We start from the raw sequence: 21,254 nt of genomic DNA, 5'->3' as shown, positions 1-21,254 counted from the left end.
GAAAATGGGGACTCAGAAAATGAAATCAAAGTGGCTTGAAGAACCAGCTTTATTAATGACAGATTCGGTACTGTGACTTGGAGTTCTTACCGCAGGGTTTCCTTGGAATGGATGCAGATCCATGCCTCTATCTGAAAATGTGTTCAGAGCCTCAGGAGGTGGAAGATTATGTTCAAACACCCTCTTTATTCAAGGCAGGCATAAGTTAGCCTAAGGACAGAGGGTGTAAGACTAGGAAGAACCACGAAGGTTTTATTTGAAGAATGTTAATCTATTAGGATTACTTATCAATCTGCATGTCAGTTTGTGTCCTTTGTGATTGCTCTGAGTTACCTATTGCTAAAGGAATTGCCTTTATGTTCACAGAGAAAGACCATATGTTCAGGTGCCTTGTACCCTGGAATGTGATCTCATATGTGACTGGGGAGTTTAAAGGAGCGGTTGAGTTAGAAGGAACTCTCTTGGGTGGACCTTAATCTAGTAAGACTGTGTCCTTATGCAAATGAGAAATAGGGACATGAGGCAGACATACAGAGAGAGAAGAGAGTGTAAAGATATGGCAGGGAGGCCATGTACAAGTCAGGGACTCTCAGTGCCACCTGAAACGGGGAGAGAAGCAGAGAACAGATCTTTTTCTTAAAGCCTGCCAAGGAGCCAACCCTGACGACACCTTGACTTTGTACTTGCAGCCTCTGAAGCCATGACACAATGGATTTCTGTTGTGTGAGCCACCCAGGATGTGGGATTTTGTTCATGGCAGCCCCAGGCAATTCATGCAGTAATCCTAGCATATTCATTTATTTTATGTTATTGTAAAATAAAATCGCACACACATACTGTCTCCCTTTTTTTTTCCTTGAGGAAAATCTTTCTGTATGCCTCCCTTCATCTTTGAGTTCTCCCACCTTTCCACAGCCAGGGATATTGATTTTCTGAGGTTAAAAGTGGAAAATAAAAAAATGTCACACGAGTGCTAAACTGATAGACAGTGGGTAGCTGTCCACTCCACCCACCTCCCCGACTCCGTATGTCACTCTCACACTCAGCATTTCATCACTCTGAGCAGCTGTCTGATGACACGAGACCCAGCCCCCAGAGACAGAGCAGGTCTATTCTTTCTCTGTGTATTAAGTCAGAAAATTTTGAAGTTTTAACCATGTGACTCATGTTAACAGTCCTACACAAATACATGGCAGGAAATACTCTGATTGTAGTCATACATCCACAGATCTGCAAATTGATGATGAGTTACAGAAGAACAAGATGATTGTCCGTTCGTGGTACCTCGCCTTTGAGATCCCCCACAGAGAAAGACCTTCAGCCACTGCAAGCCAAACTGAAGTGTGAAGCTGAAACTTAACAGTGATTTTTGTGTAATTCTACTGAATATCTAGGCTAATCAACATTCTTACAGTTACAGATCAGTGAAATTTAAGGATCACTGTACATAACCCCTAGAATGATGAAAAACATATCAACTTACTGCGTTTGACAGTTGGTGAAGTTACCAGGTGCATTGTCAGTGCTCTTAAAAGGATTTTGAATTGGAGTAAACTAAGAGTTATGAAAATGTACAGCAGTGACCTCTTTGTTTAAAATCAGAAAGGGAAGGGGAAAAAGGAGGTGGGTGAGAGAGAGAAGACCCACTGAATTTCCTGGGCCTGTTTCACTGTCAGTAAAGTACACCCTAATATGTTCTACTGCTCGGGACTGTTCACAGTTAAACCGTGCTGAGACGCCTTCCACAACAGCCCATGAGTGACATACGTGCAGCCAGTTGACACAGGACTGCCTGGCTGAGTCAGCTCACTGCACCTGTGTGTCTCAGAGCCACCATGACACGGGGTGGAATGCCAGGAGCAGTAGTCTGCTTCCCCTCTCTGCTTGCTGCAGCCCTGAAAGCTAGTTGAAAGGTTTGCACCCAGTAATGTCTAGGGGATCACGAGTTCATGTATTTAAAGCTTCTCCAGTGAGGGCCTGTTTGAATAGAAGCTCTAGAGGTGCTCCAAAAACACAAATAAGGACATAGGTCATTTTTATTCTGAACCTGTTTGTCCCTGGCCTGTTCTCATATGAAGCTGACTTCGTGGTCTGTCAAAAGCTTTCTATGTCTTGATGCCGTTACTGTGGCAACATCTATTTTCCTAAAAGAAAAAGATGATTAAACATCAAACTTCAGAGCTAGACTACACAAGTTCAAATTCCAGGTCCCCTGTGTGGAAGATCTAAGCCCTTGGAAAAGTTTTTTGATCTCCATATATTTGATTTCCTTATGTGTTTAAGAGATATAGGTGTCTGTGTCATGAGACTTTTTTATACATTAAATGTGTTAATATGGCTAAAGTGCCCAGTGCGCTTCTTGGTAAATAGCATTCGGTAAAGCACTTGCTGTGGGCACATCGGCCTCTGCTTGGGCACTAGATGATGGAAGTGGGGCAAGATGAGCAACACAGGGCACTTTTTAAAAGATTTTCAGGACTTCTCGGAATTAACAGAAAGGAGAAGAAAGTTGAAAGGTGTTGATTATCACTTCCCAACCTACAAACTTGACAAAGGAGGATACTTTGTAAGAAACAGACCCTTCTCTTTCCACGGGAAAGGGCAGGGCAGGGGTGTGGGAGGAGGTATTCAGATTCTTACAAACAGCAGCGCTTGTTGCAGCCCTTGAGGCACATGGTTAAAAGCCACATGCTTGTGGATTCTCCCACTTTTTCCACACTCATAGACTCACAAGCAATTTTGGTGCCCGTGGTTTAACCTCTGTTTCTCTAACGCCTCTTTATGAGTCAAGTGGTTTCGTGTCATCAGATGAATGGAGAACGTGTGAACAGGGGTCAGGGTGGGGAAGGATTTTCCACACCATGAAGCACCCTAGTTGTGCCAGAGCTGAGAAGGAGCTAGAGTTGAAAGCACTAGGCTTGGCATGATTGCATTCGGTTAGTTTTGAATAATAAGTGCAGTCAGAGTAGCTGTGTGACTATTGAAGAGACATTGTTCCGTGACAGATAAACAAAAGCTCTCAGTGAGGAAAGGGGCTAAGGTGAAGGTGGCAGCCACTTAGAGCTGGTCTAGGATCAGAGGTAATCAACATGATTCTGGATCATTTCTCTCCTTCACTTCTTGTCAAGGACCCAGGGAAGCCCCCATCCCACAGCTCAGGAAGGAGAACGGAGTGGAGATTGAAAGTCCCCCGAGCATGCATAGGCAACAACTTACTGATGAACATGGTTGTAGTAGTGGAGGGATCCTACTCTTTATTATTCATTTGTTCTTGACCCCAGCAATCTCAAAACTTAGAAGAGGTGCTTATTTACTTGAAAAATAAAATGAGAGATTTTCTTCCATTTCCAACTCATCTTAGAGTTGAAAGACGCATTAGGAGAGTGGACGACTAGAAAAAGAGCTGAGGTTTGAACTCCTGCTTTCTGCCTCATCCGGAGACCCCTTTCCACTGCCGCTTCCACACTGACTTCAACTGAAATGTTCATCTGTTGAGGACTTCTAGGAAGAATGGAACATTTTTATCCCCTGTTTTATTCAAAGATGGTTGGCAGAAGTTCCGGAGTCAATAATTTGGTACCCTCACAAGGAGGTGCCTAGGACCGTTTTCAGAGACTAGACTCCCACTGCTGTCAGAGCCAAAAAACTGGCCAAACTTTCTTTATGGCAAGCTGCGTATTGAGAGCAGTATTGAGAGAAAAGGTGATTTATTAAAAATGTTTTAAAAATTTTCTAAGCATTCCTGTCTAAGTATTCTTGACATTTAAGTGAAATAATTAATGAATCCTTCAAAAAGTCCAGTCTTGGCTTTGCTATGATAAAAATTATTTCCCTCTAATTGCCTCATTTCATCTTAACCTCTCTCTGCTGCCCTCTTTGCTAATGAGTCTAGTTTTTCTTTCCATTTCCCTCTACAGACTATGGTTTTCAGATTCCTGATCATTTACAATAGTTTCCAGTGTAACCTCTCCAGTGTATTCACATCTTTCTTAAATTGTGTTATTTCTAACCAGACGTAAAATTCCATTTGGAGAGTCATCAGAAAGGAAATGGGACAGTCATTCACGTACATGAAATAGCATGAAAATACAAATAAAATGCATTTGGCAATTTCTTGTGTGTGAGAGGTGAGGCTGGTCAGGACTTCTCAAGACTCGATGTTAAACTGATTCTGCTCTTTCTCCTTGCCTAGCTGAAATACTATTGATTTCATTGTTCAATAATCTACTTGTCACTATATTAAAATTTACACATTTATATCACTTATCTGAGAAGAGGAGAAAGAGAGAGAGAGAGAGAGAGATCATCCATCTATCACTTTCCTGCCTAGATGCCCACTATCTGAGGCATGAGCAGGCCAGAGCTTGGATCTGAGAACCCCATCTGACTGCCCTCTGGGTTTCAGGAACTCTTCCTACTTGAGTCATTGCCTCTTTCCTTGCAGGGTCTGCCTTCACAGCTGGAATCCAGAGTGCAGCCGGAACTCAAGCCTTGCTACATCGCTGTGAACTGCAGGAGCTGGAAGCACTGTCTTAACTACCAGGTAAAATATCCAAAACCCACTTGCTGAGTATCCTAATTCAAGAATAATTTGAGGAAACAACTTTATAATACAGATAATATCTGAGTAAAGAATTCAGGATTCAATAAATGAGAAATTTGCAAATATAAGATAATTAAGCATAAAATGTATCTGTGAGTTTTTGGAAAGCAAGACAACAAAAGAAAATGTCCTATTTTAACTAACAAGATAAAAATATGTGTGCGCGTAGTTGTTTGTCTGAAATTCTTGGCCAGCAGTCCAATACTTGGGTAAGTTCTTGTCCTCCAAAGAACAGGCTTTTGGCAGACAGACATCACTTCCTATGACCTGGTTGCGGCTTGATTACTGTTGGAATGAATGAATATTGCTTTCTCAGAGTTGCTAGATGTCTTTCGTCAGTTTTCCCAGATGTCCCACACATCAGTTGCGTTCGTGTTTGCACTCTGATTACCTAGAATTGAGTTTTAAACATTCTCCATTCATCAAGCGGGCTTGCATTATTTTTGCATATCTTAGACTTTCATATGTGAAAGCATTTATAAGACTGCTTGCGTTGGGTGTCCATGTGCAGGTCTTGTATGATACTACTCTTGGCGGTACCAGGTTTTCCTTAGCAGGTGGGATTTGATGGAATGGGACAGACCATGAGCCAGCTCCAGAACCAAGTCGCTGCTGTGTATCATTTGATCGTTTTAGAAAATCCTGGTGTTTACGGAGTGTGCATTTGACGTAGTCGTTCAAATGGTTCTCAGGATGCTCACTTCCACTGTAGTACCTGAATTTGAGTCCTTGCTCAGCCTAGCCTGGTGAGCAGTTAGCAGCATCTCAAGTAGCTGGGCTCTTGCAGTTCAGATGGAAGACTTGGATTGATTTCTTAGCTGTTGTCTCCAGCCCTGCCCCATTCCAACGAGATGCCATGGTGGTAGCTCAAGTTATTGGGTTCCTGCTCTCCTGTGGAAGGCCTAGGTTGCCATCCTGGCTCCTGTCCCAGCCCTAGCTATTAGCAGCATTAAGGGGAGTGAACTTAAGCATATGAACCATTTCTCTCTCTCTATTTCTATTCCTGTCTCTGCCTTTCAGATAACTAATGAATAAATACACATTTAAAATAAAAGAAATCTTAGTGTTTAATGGCTTTGTTTCCTTACCCAAACCAGTATTCTAAAATAAAATAAAATAAAATAAAATAAAATAAAATAAAATAAAATAAAATAAAATAAAATAAAACTTTGACATCAAAAGGTCTATTTCAAATACCCGTGGTAGCCTTAATATGAAAAAAACCCCTTGAAAACATATTCAGTTTACAGTTTCTTAAGAGTCTTATTTTATTGTCATTGTCAGTTGACCCTTAATCTTTTTTATAAGGCTAGTTCTTTGCTCTTCTAATCCACAAAGCTGTGACACATAAAATGTTTTTAACAAAATCACTTAAAATACTTAGTATGTTTAAAAGAAAAAGAATGTTTTTAGTATACTAGAAGTAGAATTGAAATACTGCAGCACACTAAATATGGAAATCGTAGCACTCCTGATTTGCATGGCAGAGGAGGCTTGGACTCCAAAAGAAGCCAATACTGAAAGTCCTCTGAGCTAGTACAGGGCCGGGCCAGCTTTGCTGCTTGATGTCAGTGCTGATGAGAGGTTCCCTGTGTGTGAAGGTAGGGTTTGAACATAGCTGTCAGCTTTACAAGGCATTGCAAGCCTGCAAGACAGAATTACACTGAGACACAGCCTTCGAAAGCCAGCTGAGCCGCTAGCTGCTCTAATAACGGATGTGGACTAGTCCAGCATCCCTGTAGAACAGGAACCCAGAGCATTGTCACAGAACTGGGTTCTAGACAGGCGTCCCAAAGAGCCCTAGCAGACAGAGGTTGAAAATGGGAAAACTTTTCAGAGGAGAGGAAGAAAGGCAAAGACATTTAAAATGGAAAAAAAAAATACATAGAGAAAAAAATTTCCCATTGAAAATGGTTTTGCAAATTAAAAGTCTATCATCCCACTCTACTAAAATGGAGGAGACGGAGGAGGAATGCAGCAGCAAAGAGGTAATCACCGAGAAACAGCTTCTCCAGCCGGAGGGGCGTGCCAAGCCCTGAGAAGAAGCATTTAAAATGAGCTTGAATCAGTATGTCTGTTCTTCTGAAATCGCAGAACACAAGAAACAAAACCAGAACTGTAAACTTACCAGAAAGAGGAGACAAAGAATTACTGGTTGTATTGGCTTAATTTAAGAAAAAAACAAGCCAATCAGTGCTCCAGTCAAGAAAATAGGGAGTAAAGAAACAAAACACACTTAAGGGAACTAGATGTGCGGAATGAATGAAAAGGACAGACATTAGTTAAGGCGGAAAATGGTAGGCAAATAAAAAAAAAAGACCATCAAGTTGTTATTTGATAATGCTGATAAAGTAGGGAAAACTTTGTAGTGATGAGACAGAAGCAGTCCTAATTAAGCAGTAGTGTGGGTGGGTGGGGCGGTGCAGCAGGCGGAGGAAGCAGCTCCTGTGCTTCCCGCATCGGAGGGCCGGGGTCCAGCCCAGATGCCGCCATTGTGCTAGTGCATAGTGCAGAAGCGGCAGATGTAGGCTCAAATTATTCAGTCCCTGCCGCTCACCTGGCAGCCCAGTTGGATTCTGGAGTCCTTGTTATTATGACCGGGCTCAGCCCTGACTGAAGAACCAGAAAATGAAGATCTCTGTCTCTGCCTGTTATGCCTTTTGTGTAAAAATTGAAAAATAAATAAAAACAGGGATTTAAAGAAAATACTCAGAGCATTGAAGATTGGTAGCCTAACAGAAGTCGATTTCTTAAAACGAGCAAAAATGTATCAGCACTCAACAGTCCATCTACAGATATGATTTACACAGTCATTCAATTAATTGCAAAATGAAATGACAAAAGGTGATACAGTCCGGTAGCTTGGCAGGTGAATTTAACCAAACTACCATGAGAAAAGTAATCACTGCCCTTTACAAACTGTTTAGAAAGTAGGGAAGAGATTAGAAGTGATTGGGGAAGCGTGCGCGCGCGCGCACACACACACACACACACACACACACACACACACCCTTTGCCCACTCTCCCACACTAGCGTCTTCAGCAGACATCAGCTGGAATCTTGTGATTTGCTTCTGATGGCGTCTACCTGTAAATCTAGCCGATTGCGGGGTCAGTGGTGCAGGATTGCTTTTAACTTCAAACGCTTATTGGGAGACCCAGGTCATGACCTTGGTTCTGATACTAGCTGTACGTCAGAATTCCTACGGCACTCGGTGAGGTTTGGTTTGAGCAAGGGCCCTGAAGGTTTCAGTGAAACACCGCAGTTTAGTTTACTCACTGGCACTGCAGGATATTGCGAAGGACACACATATTAATAGAAAGAGGGCAGAAACACATTTGCTCGTGGTGTGATAGAACAGACTCACAACTTTATTTTCCCACCTCCAAATTCTGACAGTTCTTTCCTCTGTCTCATTGCTTCTCTGCAATATGTTTTTCTTCGTAGGCGTTCCACTAAAGACAGCTGCCTGACCACTGCCTTCAGTTGCTGTTCTGCCAAGGTGTTGTGTACTACCTGCATTAATAAACTGGCCTTTCTTTTCTCCTTTTAGCCTGTTGCTGTATTCTATTCCAGCTGAGTGTACACTTTTCTGACTTCCAAAACAGGGAGGTAGAGGCAGAGGAAATTGCCTGTTGTTCTTATAGCTCAGATTTTCTACAACAGCATGGAAATACCAATATTCAGGGTTTGTGTATAGGAGACATTTGGCTTCATTTGTTTTCTTAGAACATCTGAGGAATGGAGCATTTTTTCTAGTCCTGGATTCTCTGAATTATTTTGGCTTCAAAAATACCTCCCCTGCTTGCAGTTGTCTGTTCTACTTTGACTTCCAGGACGCCCTGCAATCCTGGTTTCTAGCATCCTTGTTGATTTGCTTCAGCAGCAACTATTTATTTTAAGATTTATTTTTATTATTTTTATTGGAAAATCAGATATACAGAGAGGGGAGACAGAGAGGAAGATCTTCTGTCTGGTGAGTCACTCCCCAAGTGTCCGTACAGCTGAAGCTGAGCCAATCCAAAGCCAGGAACCAAGAGCCAGGAGCTTCTTCCGGGTCTCCCATGTAGGTGCAGGGTCCCAAGGCTTTGGGCCGTCCTCGACTGTTTTCCCAGATCACAAGCAGGGAGCTGCCTGGGAAGAGGGTCTGCTGGGATACATATGCAAGGCGAGGATTTAGTCACTAGGCTATTGCGCTGGGCCCTCAGCAGCAATTTTTAATCATCAGCTGCCTTCATATAAATGCTTCCCAAGGTTCTAAATGCATAAACCCTTTTTCATTTGACTAATGTCTTCACTCCTAAAGCTTCAGCACCTGACTGTCAGTGGCAGTCAAGATTCTTATTGTTTTCTTTGGTTGATTTGTTTATGATGTGTGTAGGTGTTGAAGTGCTAAAGTGTAGCCCATAGAATAAACAATCATTTTGTGTTAATCAAAATGTGAAATATAACAGAAAGACAAAATTGAATGAATTATTAGAATGACTATGTGAAAAGATTTTCTTGATACAACACCAAGTGACTTTTACTTAGATGTTGAAAATGAGTGACTTTGCAATAATATTTGTGCATGCGCTTCATTCATTCTTTCATGAGAACAAAGTTTATCAGCCATTACAGCCATAATGAGAAAAATAACCAAAGCAGTGCTGCACATTTCTCATTTCCACAATACAGAGTAGCTGGGCATTTAGCATCACTGTCAACCCCCAAGTTCCTATGTCTCAATCTTATTTTAGTCATCTTTTCCCAAGACGTATGAAACAGATATCCTTCCAGGCGTATAGGGTTAGATAACAATAAGCCTATCTCAAGTAGAATAATGAAGTTGAACAGTCATAAACTAGAGACTACATACTTATAGCGTGACCAATCACATAATAAAATAAATGTCAATACGAAGGAAAATAATTTGAATTTAGAGTGTTATATCAAGTGAAAATTTTTATCCTTTTCTGACTACCGAGAAGTATAAAAGCATGAGCAAGTAAATAATGGCAAGCATGAAGATATGTTAGAAAACCAATCTTCTGGGATTCGTGGAATAGAAATGAAATTCTAGGACAAAAATATCCAACTACTGAGAAATAGCTGTTAATTAATAAAGATAATAAAGTTAATGGATTTGAGCTTATCAAACCTATTATTTAGATTCCATTTGACTCATTTAAAAGAAATCTAAAGCATCAATGCCAAAAACCATCAAAAATTTCATCCTTTGCAACAATTTAAATCAATGTTGCAATCTTTTAAATGCCAATTTGAATATGTTTGAGAGAGTTCATGGTTTTTCAAGTTTCCTGGAATCTTGTTTGGAGGTAAATGAAAACAACAACAACGACGAAAAAACCACTTTGAGGACTTCTTCCACAGAACAGTGCCCTGCTGGGATCTCAGTGTATCCCCAGTAATTGTGCATCCATAGTATTAAAGTATTTGCATTAAAATGTATAGATCTTGTTTCACTATAGATTATTAGATATTGATTTAAAGTATTCTCTGCAAGCCAACAGAAACATGTATAATCTTATAATCTTTTAACTAAATCTATTTCTTTATATTTTATTTCCTTTTTCTGAAAATAAATTTAAAATTACAGTACTCATTTCTAGTGAAGAGGTGTCACTCCTCTGAGTTTTGTTGGTGGTTCATAATAAGAATACGCTTTCCTACCAGCTACTATTGCCTTGCTTCAAGTTTCAACAGTTAGAGCTAATTTTTCAGAATGTCCCTGCAAGATGTATTTTCCTACACCCTCAGGTAAAGAGGATCGCTTCTTCCAAGGACCTTCATTAACTCCAGTCAGTAGACCAGAAGCACTTAAGTTACGAGTTCAAAATCATTTGGAAAGCTAAATTAGAGGAATGAGTTTGAAATGCAAAGAATACCCCAGGACACAGAATGACAGAGTTCCTGTAAAGTAGGATGAGTTCTGGGTACCTGGAGATTGTCACGTGAGGCAACTCTTCATGAAGTGATGAAACCTAAAGAGGAATTGTAGCAAAGAGGAAGGAAGGAACAGCAACAGAGCTGGCTGGCACAGATCAGTCATTCCTGAGTCAGTGCAGCCACAGATGGTGGAGCCGCCATTCACATCCTTCATCTTGTGAAGCTGTTTATGCAGAGCCTGGTGCCTTTCAGCTCTCCCAAAGCCTGGTTTAGAAATGTAAACTCATAGAGAAACTTTCCATTTTGTTTCACCTCCCGTTATAAGAGTGATATTTGCTGTTCTGTTTGCTATGGGCTGGTGAGTGGCTTCCATTTGATTTTCCCCTCCAGCCCCTAAGTCCAACCTTAGCCAAATCAAGAAGTAAGTAGAGAGAGAGAGAGAGGAAGAAAGAGGAAAAGTACATATGCGCTTGGGCTTGCCAAGTGATCTCAGTAGTAACCTAATACTGGTTCAGCTCATCCGTGTCTTACAAATCAGTTTCATTCTGTGGATTGTTTACACACCATTTCTAGTATGTCTCTCATAAATTAGAATCTGCTGAAGTGGTAAAATATGCCTAAGATAGAGTGAACAGTCTACAGGCTACACAGAGAGACCATTATTCTAAGAGGAAGTAGGAAAAGCAATCAAAATTTTGAAAAATTATGCAATAACTTTGTACTTATTGCCCATCTGTACTCATTACAATGATCTACTTCATAGACATATAAATAGAATGGGAAAGTAAAAGAGCTGCTGTGTGCACCAGACTTCAGTAAGTAAAATTCAGTTAGCCTTTATAAGAAGGAAAACTATGCAATGCCAAGCATTTTTCTGCATCTTCCCTTGTGCTGTCCTGCAGTTACTCATTTAGTTCCATTCTAGTTCTTTTCCTTTTTTTCCCTTCTCGGAACGGATATAAAGTTGAGAAGATACAAGTGTTTGGGTTTGGTGTGGGATGTGGGTACCCTGGTGGCATCACCCTCAATGGGCATTAAACTCCATTTCACGCCTTCTTTAAGTACTTAGCTGAGTTCCAGCAGGGCAACCTTATTTTGAATGTTTTCTAAAGAAAAGGACCACACAGATAAGACCATAAAATTGCCAGGGACTCAGAACAGGTTTTATAGCATGCAAACTGATCAAAAGACTTAACCAAGATGGTTTTTAATCATATTTGGGCATTGGAGAGTTCTCACGTTCAAAGAGACTGTTCTGTGATTTGTTTATTTTTGGCAAAGCTCTCTTTTCTGCAATAACCTCAGGAAAACAAAGCCAACCTAATAAGGCCATGCTCAATTTTGTGTCTGTGCTCAAGCTAAATAAACTACCTTGAGGAGGTCTTTTCTTAAAATCAGATATGTATGTTTTCCAGAATATTTTGAATTGGACATGCTCATTGGATTATTTACCCCTTTGTGACCGTGCCACTTCAAATTGTGCTGGGAATCACAAAAATGAACTCTTTTCTGTTAAAAAAAACCCAAAATTCCTACTTTAATTTTTTCGTTGTTTATTTGAAAAGCAATGAAAGTAGGAGGGAGGGAAGGAGAGAAGGAGGGAGGAGATGCAGAGAGAAGAGGAGAGAGGAGAGAGGATAGAAAGAGGAAAGAAAAGGAAAGAGAGAGAGAGATTCTATCCTCTACATGTCCCCAGCTAAAGCCAGATGGGTGACAGGGGCCCAGGTAATTGAACCATTATCTGTAGGTCTCAGGGTGCACATTAACCAAAAGCTACATTGGAAACAGAGTGTGGACTCAAACCTAACACAGGATGCAAGTATTCCAAATGGCATCTTAATCAGTGCATCAAACAACATCCCCTCCCCCCCAACACATGAAATCTTTTAAGAAAATGTTCTGTCAGTAATTCTTTTCCAAATTTCAATGTCAGAATATTTAAATTTTAATATGGAAATATTTAGAGTTCAATGTCAAAATATTTTGTTTAATTAAGTGTTCAGAAATAGTAGATATAAAGTGAAGCAGTGTATAGCCTAGACTATTATGAGTGCTACCCAACCCTTCAGCACAGGGACCCAAATGTGAAAGAAGATGCTGTTAGAATCACAGTGTCATAATATGGGCAGGCGGTTCCTCTTCTCCTTTAACCTCTCTCAGCATACTCTGCTGTTATTCCTCTCATCTCCTTCTTTTTCTGTCGTCAATTTCTCAGTTCCTCTTTCCTGTCTGGTAGGTCAACATAATACAACCTCAGACTCTGCCTCATTCCATGGCTGATTGAGCGTGGGGTGACTTTGCTATAGAAAGATACTCTCAAATGTTCAGATCTTGAGCTGAGTGTTTCTTTTGGGTTTGCTATAATTGAAAGGAAGGAATAACAAAAGGAAGAGCAAATACATACATGCTTTTTAAAATGTGTCTTCCTTTTTTTTGTATTGAAAACATGCATGTATATGAATATAAACAGCAAAAATGTGGTAGGCAGTTGAAATTGCAAAAACGTTGTGTAGGATATTACTTAATCACACAAGCCACAACGTAGAGGGAAAACTCTAACCCAGATATGCTATTTAATAATCACTGAGGGTCACAAAGAACCCACAAGCATCCCAAAATTTGTGTCCTTAGCTAACCTCAAATTTTGAAGGGTGGGAGGAGATAATGGGAAAGGAACTATGCTATGTTTTCAGAATTGCTGTTTAGAGATTTCTGCGTAACACTTGGTGAAGGAATCAGAGTTTTGACCTCTTTCCTACTTAGATTTTTAGTGGCTCCATCAATGGCTGATTTTTGTTTAGTTTTGCTTTGCTTTGCTTACTCAAACTCTGAAAGTTAGTCTTGGAAAGAAGGAAGTCTTGAGGGACATTTTCAATAAAGGGAAAAAGAGGGAAATTTCAACAAAGTGTTTGTAGAATGCAATTCTGGAGGTTATGTGGTAGACAAGAGAATGCAGATGATGAAGAGGGCATGGGGTACAGGAGCTAAAAGGAAGCTGGTACTCAGAGCCAGCACAGACAGTCCATCCATTCTCATAGAAATGTTGCAGAAGAGTGGAGAAAAGGCAATTGAAAGTTCTAAGGTTCAGCAAAACTAACAAAACTCAGAGATGAGGGAGGGAATTTGGGGATGGCAGACTGGGCAAATGGAAGAAAAGGAGAGAGATTGGGAGAACTTAGATGGGTTTCAGTGGGTTTTATTATAAAGCTTTGGGTGGCAATGAGACATTCTGCAGAAGACATCAATAGCATTTGTGTTATCGAATGGCAAGTCTTGGGGATATAATCTAAGAAGTGCCATCAGTGAGTTATTTTGTCCTATGAATGTACCAGAGTGAACTTATCTAGATGGTTTAGTGCCTTGATGGTGTGGTTTTTGTCCTGGATTAAAGCCTGTACCTCATGATTCTTTAACAAGCCCATGGATAGTTATAACACAATGGTAAATATTTGTGTATCTTAACACATCTAAATGTTGATAACATGCATGAAGAGTACATAAATGGCGCACCAAAAGAGGGCATTGCTAAAAAGTGTACTTTGCGGTTTTCTCTGCATGATTCAGGGGAGTGGAGAGGGAACTTTAAGGCAGTGGACATCACTGTCAGCTACTATACACTTTATCTTCACTGTACATTTAAGCTGCACTGTGTTAATAAAAGTATTTTGTTCCAATAATAAATTAAGCTTAGCTAACGGCAGCTTTTTAACTTCATATTATTTTGACTTTTTTTTGTAGTAACAGCTGGAAAAAAGCATTGTGAATTTTTATAGATTATATTTTCTTTATATTCTTATTATGTAAGGGTTTACATGTTTTTAAACCTTAACACTCATTTCTTTTTTACTTTTCAAACATTGTTGTTAAAAATAAAGACAAACACGAATACCACAGAGTAGCCTTCAAGTTTGAAGTGGTCTTCAACTTAAAAAAATATTATGTTTACAGGTAGGACATGAATCGGTCGCATAGCTGTTGATCATGACCACCATCCAGTATATGGCCTGTACATCGCTGTAGTGCTGCAGGTTATATGACCAGCAGCGCAGTAGATGTTTTTACACTAGCATCACTGCTCTTGCCTGAATGCTGCTCTGCATTGTGCTGTCACTGAATGAAAGTAATTTTTAAGCTCCATTATCATTTAATAGGGCCAATGACCTTGGTGGTCCATCGTGGACCAAATCATTACTATGTAGTGCATAACTGTACGTGTTTAATATATTTAAGCAAAAATAGGAAAGTCAGAATTTTCACCATGCAAAAGAATGTTTGGACCAACATCCTAGTATTCTGTGTATTCCTTTGCTGAAATGTTTGGCTACTTTGAAGTCATTTTGGCTGGTCTGTGTCAGAAATGCACCCCGTCTTGCTGCTCTACGGACCCCACAGAGTGACTGCTTCCAGTGATCTCATTCAGACTAGTAAGCATCAGTTTCTTCCTTCCTTAAACCCACCTCCCTTTGCCTCTTAAACGTCGTGGAAAGGGAGTGTGACATTTTCGAAGGCGCTGTGCTGACAGCCCCACAAATTGAGAGTCTGTTTCACCGAGGAGAGCTCATGCTGTAGCCATTAAATTGTGACTTCCACGAAGTAATTTACCCACCAATCCTGGGGCCACAGAACAGTCCAAATGCTTCACCCCAGCACAATGCAGACACAACCATCAATATTATTTCCTAATTTTGTGGCACAAGATTCTCGAGATAAAGGGCAGTACCTGGTTCATGTTTGTAGAAGGCAATTATGGGGAGTAAAAGGTGATACCTTGCAAAGAGCACAAAAGATTCTTATTACATTGTGGATGCATGGAAATGACTTGGTTTCTGGAACTAAGTATCAGGGATTCAAAGTAAAGCAGTGGGAAACTCCAGAGTAGAAATGTTTGATTAGGTTCAAGTAACGTTTTTCATTCTCTGCAAAACAACGTGTAGAATGGAGAGCCCCAGTCTCTGCTTCTGGAAGTTGAATGTTTTTGAATTCTCTGGATTCAGTTATTACCTTCATAAAGCAAGGAAAGGTCCCTGCTTCTCTGTTACCTGTGTATTTAATTAAGCACAATTTTAGTCATTAGATACAGGCTTTCCTTACAGCCATTGGATGAAGCTAGAAAAAAAGGCCCTGTGCATTATTGCAACATGGATTTCCATATTGTGTTGATTCTTTATCTACCGTTTGTCCTAACTTTCCTATAATCCTGTATATTGTGATATACAGAAGATGTTCTATTGCATAAGAAAATGTTATTGCTTATTTTCATGTGGTTTGTGTCTTTGGTATTCTGTTTAGAAATGTTGTAAAAGCCATCAATATGGAAGACCCTTACAAAGCTTATAGAAAATGCATATTATGAAAAAAGTGAAGCATGGATTTCAAAATTTTGAATGAAATGAAAGTACCTTTTAATTCCGTATCCCATAAATTTTATGAAGCATGTTGCTATATGTACATAAGTGACTCATCTGTTGCTTTTCGTTTCACATTTTTCATTCAATTTGGAACTTACTTTAATGAGTGGTATATCAGAAAGTACAATTTTATGTATTTTTCTCAGTGATTCAATGTCAGTTACTAAGTTGTTTTGAATAATTACATCTACTTTTGTAAGCCGTATTGATTTAAAATGGATTTCTGTAGGAGCAAGTATATTGTCTTAAAAAATTTTAAGACAAATCTAGAATTACTCAACAATGAAATGAATGAATACATTTCTCGCTTCATTTAATCAGACATACAAATTCTGTGTGTGTGTGTATATATATATGTATATGTATAAAATGAAATAATACATTTTCTTTTTATTAACCACACTGCCCACCCTTACTTGGGCCCTATTAAATATGGATTCTGCTTGTCTGTTTTACACATGACTGGAATGAAGTTCTAAAATCAACATCTGTTTGATTTGGTCTTCTGTGATCTTACTGGGATGCTCTTCGCATTAGTCTTTGGTGTTCATAGCTACTATTCCTTTTCTGAGTCAAGAGAACATCCTTCAGTATCATTTGTAGGGCAGGACTGGAAGAGGAATATTGTAACTTTTCTTTATTGTGAAAGAATTTTATTTCATTTTCAAAAACAAAGGAAAGCTTTGCTGGGTAAGTTATTTTAGGCTACCAGTTTTTTTTTTTTTTTTAAATCTGGAATATGTCACTCCATTCTCTTCTGGCTTGTGGCGTTCCCTCTGAGAGACCAGTTCTGTGGCTGACTGGGGCTCCTCTAAACATAGATTTTTTTTTTTCATGTGCATGTATCAGGATCTTTTCCTCGTGTATGACTGAAGAGAGCTTGATTATCGTGTATCGTGGCGATAAGCACTGTTGTTAATGCTGTTGGGAGTTCTGTGCTCCTTGTGTATGTTGTTTCCAATTATTTTTCCATATTAGGGAAGTTTTCATTTAATATTTCATTGAATACATCTTTTAAACCCAGCTTCTTTTTCTATGCCTTTTGGAACTCCAGTGGGTATTATATTTGGCTCTTATATTTATATCAGGATATAATTAAATAACAGAATGATGGAGTTATGACTTTATGAAGAACTGTACTATTGTAATAATATAGAGAAAATTAATGCGGGGGGTGGGATTTGGAAATGTGGTAATGGAAATCCCAGAGCCTATGGAACCATATCACAAAATAATGATAAAGTAAAAAAAAAAATACAATTAAAATAAAGAATTACAAAAAACCAGAATAAATATTAAAGAATCAAAAAATATGTACCATTGATACCATTGAAAATCCTCTTTTAATTATATTCCTTGGGCCTGGCGCAGTAGCATAGTGGTTAAAGTCCTCCACTTGAATGTGCCAGGATCCCATATGGGCGCCAGTTCTAATCTGGGTGGACCCGCTTCCCATCCAGCTCCCGGCTTGTGGCCTGGAAAAGCAGTCGAGGATGACCCAAAGCCTTGGGATCCTGCACCCACGTGGGAGACCCAGAAGAGCTTCTGGCTCCTGGCTTTGGATTGGCTCAGCTTCAGCCATTGCGGCCACTTGGGGAGTGAAGCATCAGATGGAAGATTTTCCTCTCTGTCTCTCCTCCTCTCTGTGTATCTGCCTTTGCAATAAAAATAAATAAATCTTTAGAAGAAAAAAATTATATTTCTTGGAATTCATCTTAACTATTATAAATGTGACCATTGGTTTGGCATAGAATCGTTTAAAATATTTTAAATAGAGTAGATTATTTAATAATTAGAAAGGAGTAAAACAGTTGGGGGCTGGAATTAGAGGGGGGTGCAAAGGGAAATCTGAGTGCCTGTGGAACTGTATCATGAAAAAATTTTAAATGAATAAATAATAAATGAGCTTAAAATGCGTATCTGCTGAAGAAACTTTTATAAAGTCTATAAACAATCACCCATTTAATTTTTATACTTTAAGGGCTTCTGAAGCCCCCAGACTAACCAGGTAAGCTATTTATACTTTCCAATGTGTGTCTTAATGAATTGTGTGCTGTTTAAAATTTTTAAAACAATTAATTCATGTGAGAGGCAGAGGGATCAACTCAAGAGGCTTACAGAGAGAGAGGGGCATAGAGGGCATTCCTCTCTGCTGGTCCCCTGCCTGACTGCCTGCAGCGGCCAGACCTCCGCTGTCCTGAGGCTGAGAGCTGCGAACACTGCCCAGCTACTCAAATGTGAGGCGTGCATGTCTCAACTACTAGGCTAAGTACCTGTTCCCTGTTTGCTTATAATGCTCGTCCCTTTAAAAGTTAAACAGGTGTCTAAGCACTGTGGACAAGTGGATTCAGGTGCACAGAGGGTACTTGGACATAGAGACTAAGTGAACTTTGACAAGGGTGAACAGAGGTGCAAGGTGATTAAAGAGTGAGCCACAAGTTGCTGAAAATGCTGGTGTGTGGTGACAAAGACATGCACAGTATCCAGAGTGTGAAGGGCTTTGCACATCACATTAAAGACTCTGCTTTGTTGTTGTTGCTGTTTATAAGATTTTTTTTTTTTATTGGAAAGAGATATTTGCCGTGAGAAAGAGAAACAAAGCTAGAAAGATCTTCCATCCTCTGGTGACTCCCTAAGTGGCCACAACAGGTGGAACTGAGCAAATCCAAAGCAGGGAGCTTCTTCATGGTCTCCCATGTGGGTGTGAGCTTTGGGCCATCCTCTGCAGCTTTTTCAGGCCACAGGCAAGGAACTGGATTTGACATGGAACAGCCAGGATGGGAACCAGTGCTCATATAGGATCCTGGCATGTGCAAGGCGAGTATTTAGCCACTGAGCCATCATGCCAGGCCAAACTTGAGGTTTGAGTAGGGGAAAACGAAGTCAATGAAGTGTCTTCAGTGGGAAAACACCTTAATTTCAATTTTGATTTTAAATGTGACTTTGCAAGTCATCTGCAAAATGAACTGCCAGAAGGAGTCCAAAGCTAGGAGCCTGATTAATAATAAATTCTTCAAAAGAGTGAAGAATAAGCCCCTCAACCTGCAAGACATTTACCTGGCACCATTGTGCCTGAGCCAATTTGATTGATGTCAGTTTTCTTTGGCAGTGTAGGAAGTGTAAGAGGAAGATGTATTTAAAGAACAATAGGGGTGGGGAAGGGAAAGGAGAGGTGTTAAGTAGCAGATAGCAGCGAGAAGACTCACCAGTGCAGACTGAAAGGCACCCGTAAACGCCTCTGGAAACAAGTGTAGCATTGAAGAGAAGCACGCAGGTAGAACAGTGGCCAGGGAAGAGACTCACCCTGCCCTCTGATTGTGCCAAGAGATTCCTAAGGTGAACAGTCTCTTAAACTGAAGTGCAACCTCTTTGAGGCCAGATACTAGGTCGTGGTTTCCTGAATGACCACTTGGTCTTAAAGCTCTAAAATTTTACAAGTTTCTAATCCTCTACGGTGTCTATAATTATGCGAGTACTCTGGCAGTAGCATTCAATTAAATACTTGTTGAATTGAATCCTGTGGATTGGTGACTCACAACACTGAAATGGACTGTTCAAAATGTCAGTGCCTCAATTTCCTCCTCATCAGCAGCAATTACTATTTGAGTTCTTTTAATAGTAAATTGAACATGGAAACATTGTCCTTGCTTCAAAAAAATGTTCACATTCATCTTCTTAATGAAAAGCCCAGCTTTCCTTCCTTCCTAGAACTGTAAGGGAACTAACGCATCTGTGCGAGCTAGCGCACGCATGGGGCACTGGAGACAGCCAATACATAAAATCTCCCTTCATATATTGTGTGTTCTGGGTGGGTATAATCACGAGTCAGCTAACCACATGAGATGCCTTTAGGTCTGGCAAGTGGCACGGAAAGCTCACGGCAGCAGGCTCTTCTCTGAGTGCCTGCACGCTTTCTGGTTTTAGGCTGGAAACGTCCTGTGGTATGCCTGGCCCTGGCAAAACCCAGGAAGCACCGGCCTAACTAAAATGTAAAAACAAACCAAAGTTGTTTCCAACTTTGCAAACATTCATGTTGTGTCTGAGGGTGAAGGCTTGGATTTGTTTCTGGTTTGCTGTGAGCTCCATACATCAGGAAAACACAGATAATTCAGGATAGTTGCATGAAATCGCTGCAACCTCACATGAGGTCTTTGTACAGTTTTGCAAAGCAACCTCTGCTGGGAGTTTGGAGGAATTCTATGAAGTCTCCCCTCTTCCTTAAATTCTTTATTGTTGGGTTACCACGGAATTAATGTTTGTGGATAAACTTTTAGGCAGTTCTGACTTCAACTTTCCCAAGAGGGTCTGGGGGGTACCTTGTGCAGACTCCAGCAGGCTGTGGGGGAAGAGTGTAGTGCTGGCTGTATATTGGATGAATCCTGTCTAAGGTCGGGGCTTTGAGGCAGCCCTTATGTCAGCTCATTCCTTGTGCATCTATGGACCATAGTGGCTAACTTTGTATGGGAGTAGGTACTTGAGATTTAGCTAAGTTAAACTAATGACCAGAAATTAACCGAATCGTCAGGAGAGAATTTTCTGAACAACCTCAAAAGTTGTGGCAGCTTTAAAATTAGAAGTTAGGTCATTGAAGAGATTATAGAATTATCTAAACCTGCGACCAAATAAGCAGCTGCGTATCTCTACACCTCAAGTTGTTTGTCTTAGAGAAGGGAAACACAAAGATTTTTATGTAAATTATCCAAGGTCAATATCAGTTAGTGATGCAGCCATGACTGTGGAGCTGAAACTGACTTTCTTGTTTTTTTTTTAAATGCTGTGACACTACATACACATACATGCTCACACACATATACAAGGTTTGCATGGCCTATATTCAACAGAACTTTGTGTTCATTAGATATTTACTAAAATAAGTTTTTTTGTGCAGAAAGAGTGCATTTAATACAATGGTCTTACGTACCCTCATCTTGATAACATACAAGTGCACACAGCACTTACAAGTTAGCAGTGTTCCTCTAGGTCATGATTATAGGGACACGTGAGAAGGAGACACGTGAGATCTCTTGTGTTTGTCTTGCCTAGAGTGGTCCTTAGTAAGATGAAGCAAGAAGAGATACGGTCTCAGCCGCTTGGCTGTAATGGTGTGTCAGTGGGAGTAAATGGTAAATTTAGAACACATCTGAGATTTATGGAATGCTTTCTTTCTCAATTAGTATTTCATTTCATTGAAATATAGTTCAATAATTTTAACAGCATTATGCTTTCAGAAATATTGTGTAAAAATAAGCCACCATATAAAATATATAAAAATGAGCCACCATATCAAATATATAAGAGAAAGCAAGATTTGGATGACATCATTGCCTACAATTTTTTAGTATTACTAGTTGAA

General features: G+C 40.0%; 1 long non-coding RNA gene across 1 annotated transcript in view; it reads left to right on the top strand.

Moving 5' to 3' along the window:
- The window catches only part of LOC121161156, a 145,113-nt gene that overhangs the window by 51,997 nt on the left and 71,862 nt on the right, over positions 1-21,254 (top strand). The window contains exon 3 of the long non-coding RNA XR_005884641.1: positions 4,445-4,543. This is a non-coding gene — a long non-coding RNA (uncharacterized LOC121161156). The remainder of the gene's footprint in view (positions 1-4,444; positions 4,544-21,254) is intronic.

This window comes from Ochotona curzoniae, unplaced genomic scaffold (genome assembly GCF_017591425.1).
Source record: "Ochotona curzoniae isolate NIBS_2020 unplaced genomic scaffold, NIBS_Ocur_1.0 contig_4645, whole genome shotgun sequence".
Classification (NCBI taxonomy): Eukaryota; Metazoa; Chordata; class Mammalia; order Lagomorpha; family Ochotonidae; genus Ochotona; species Ochotona curzoniae.
This window is presented reverse-complemented; position numbering and strand designations above follow the sequence as displayed.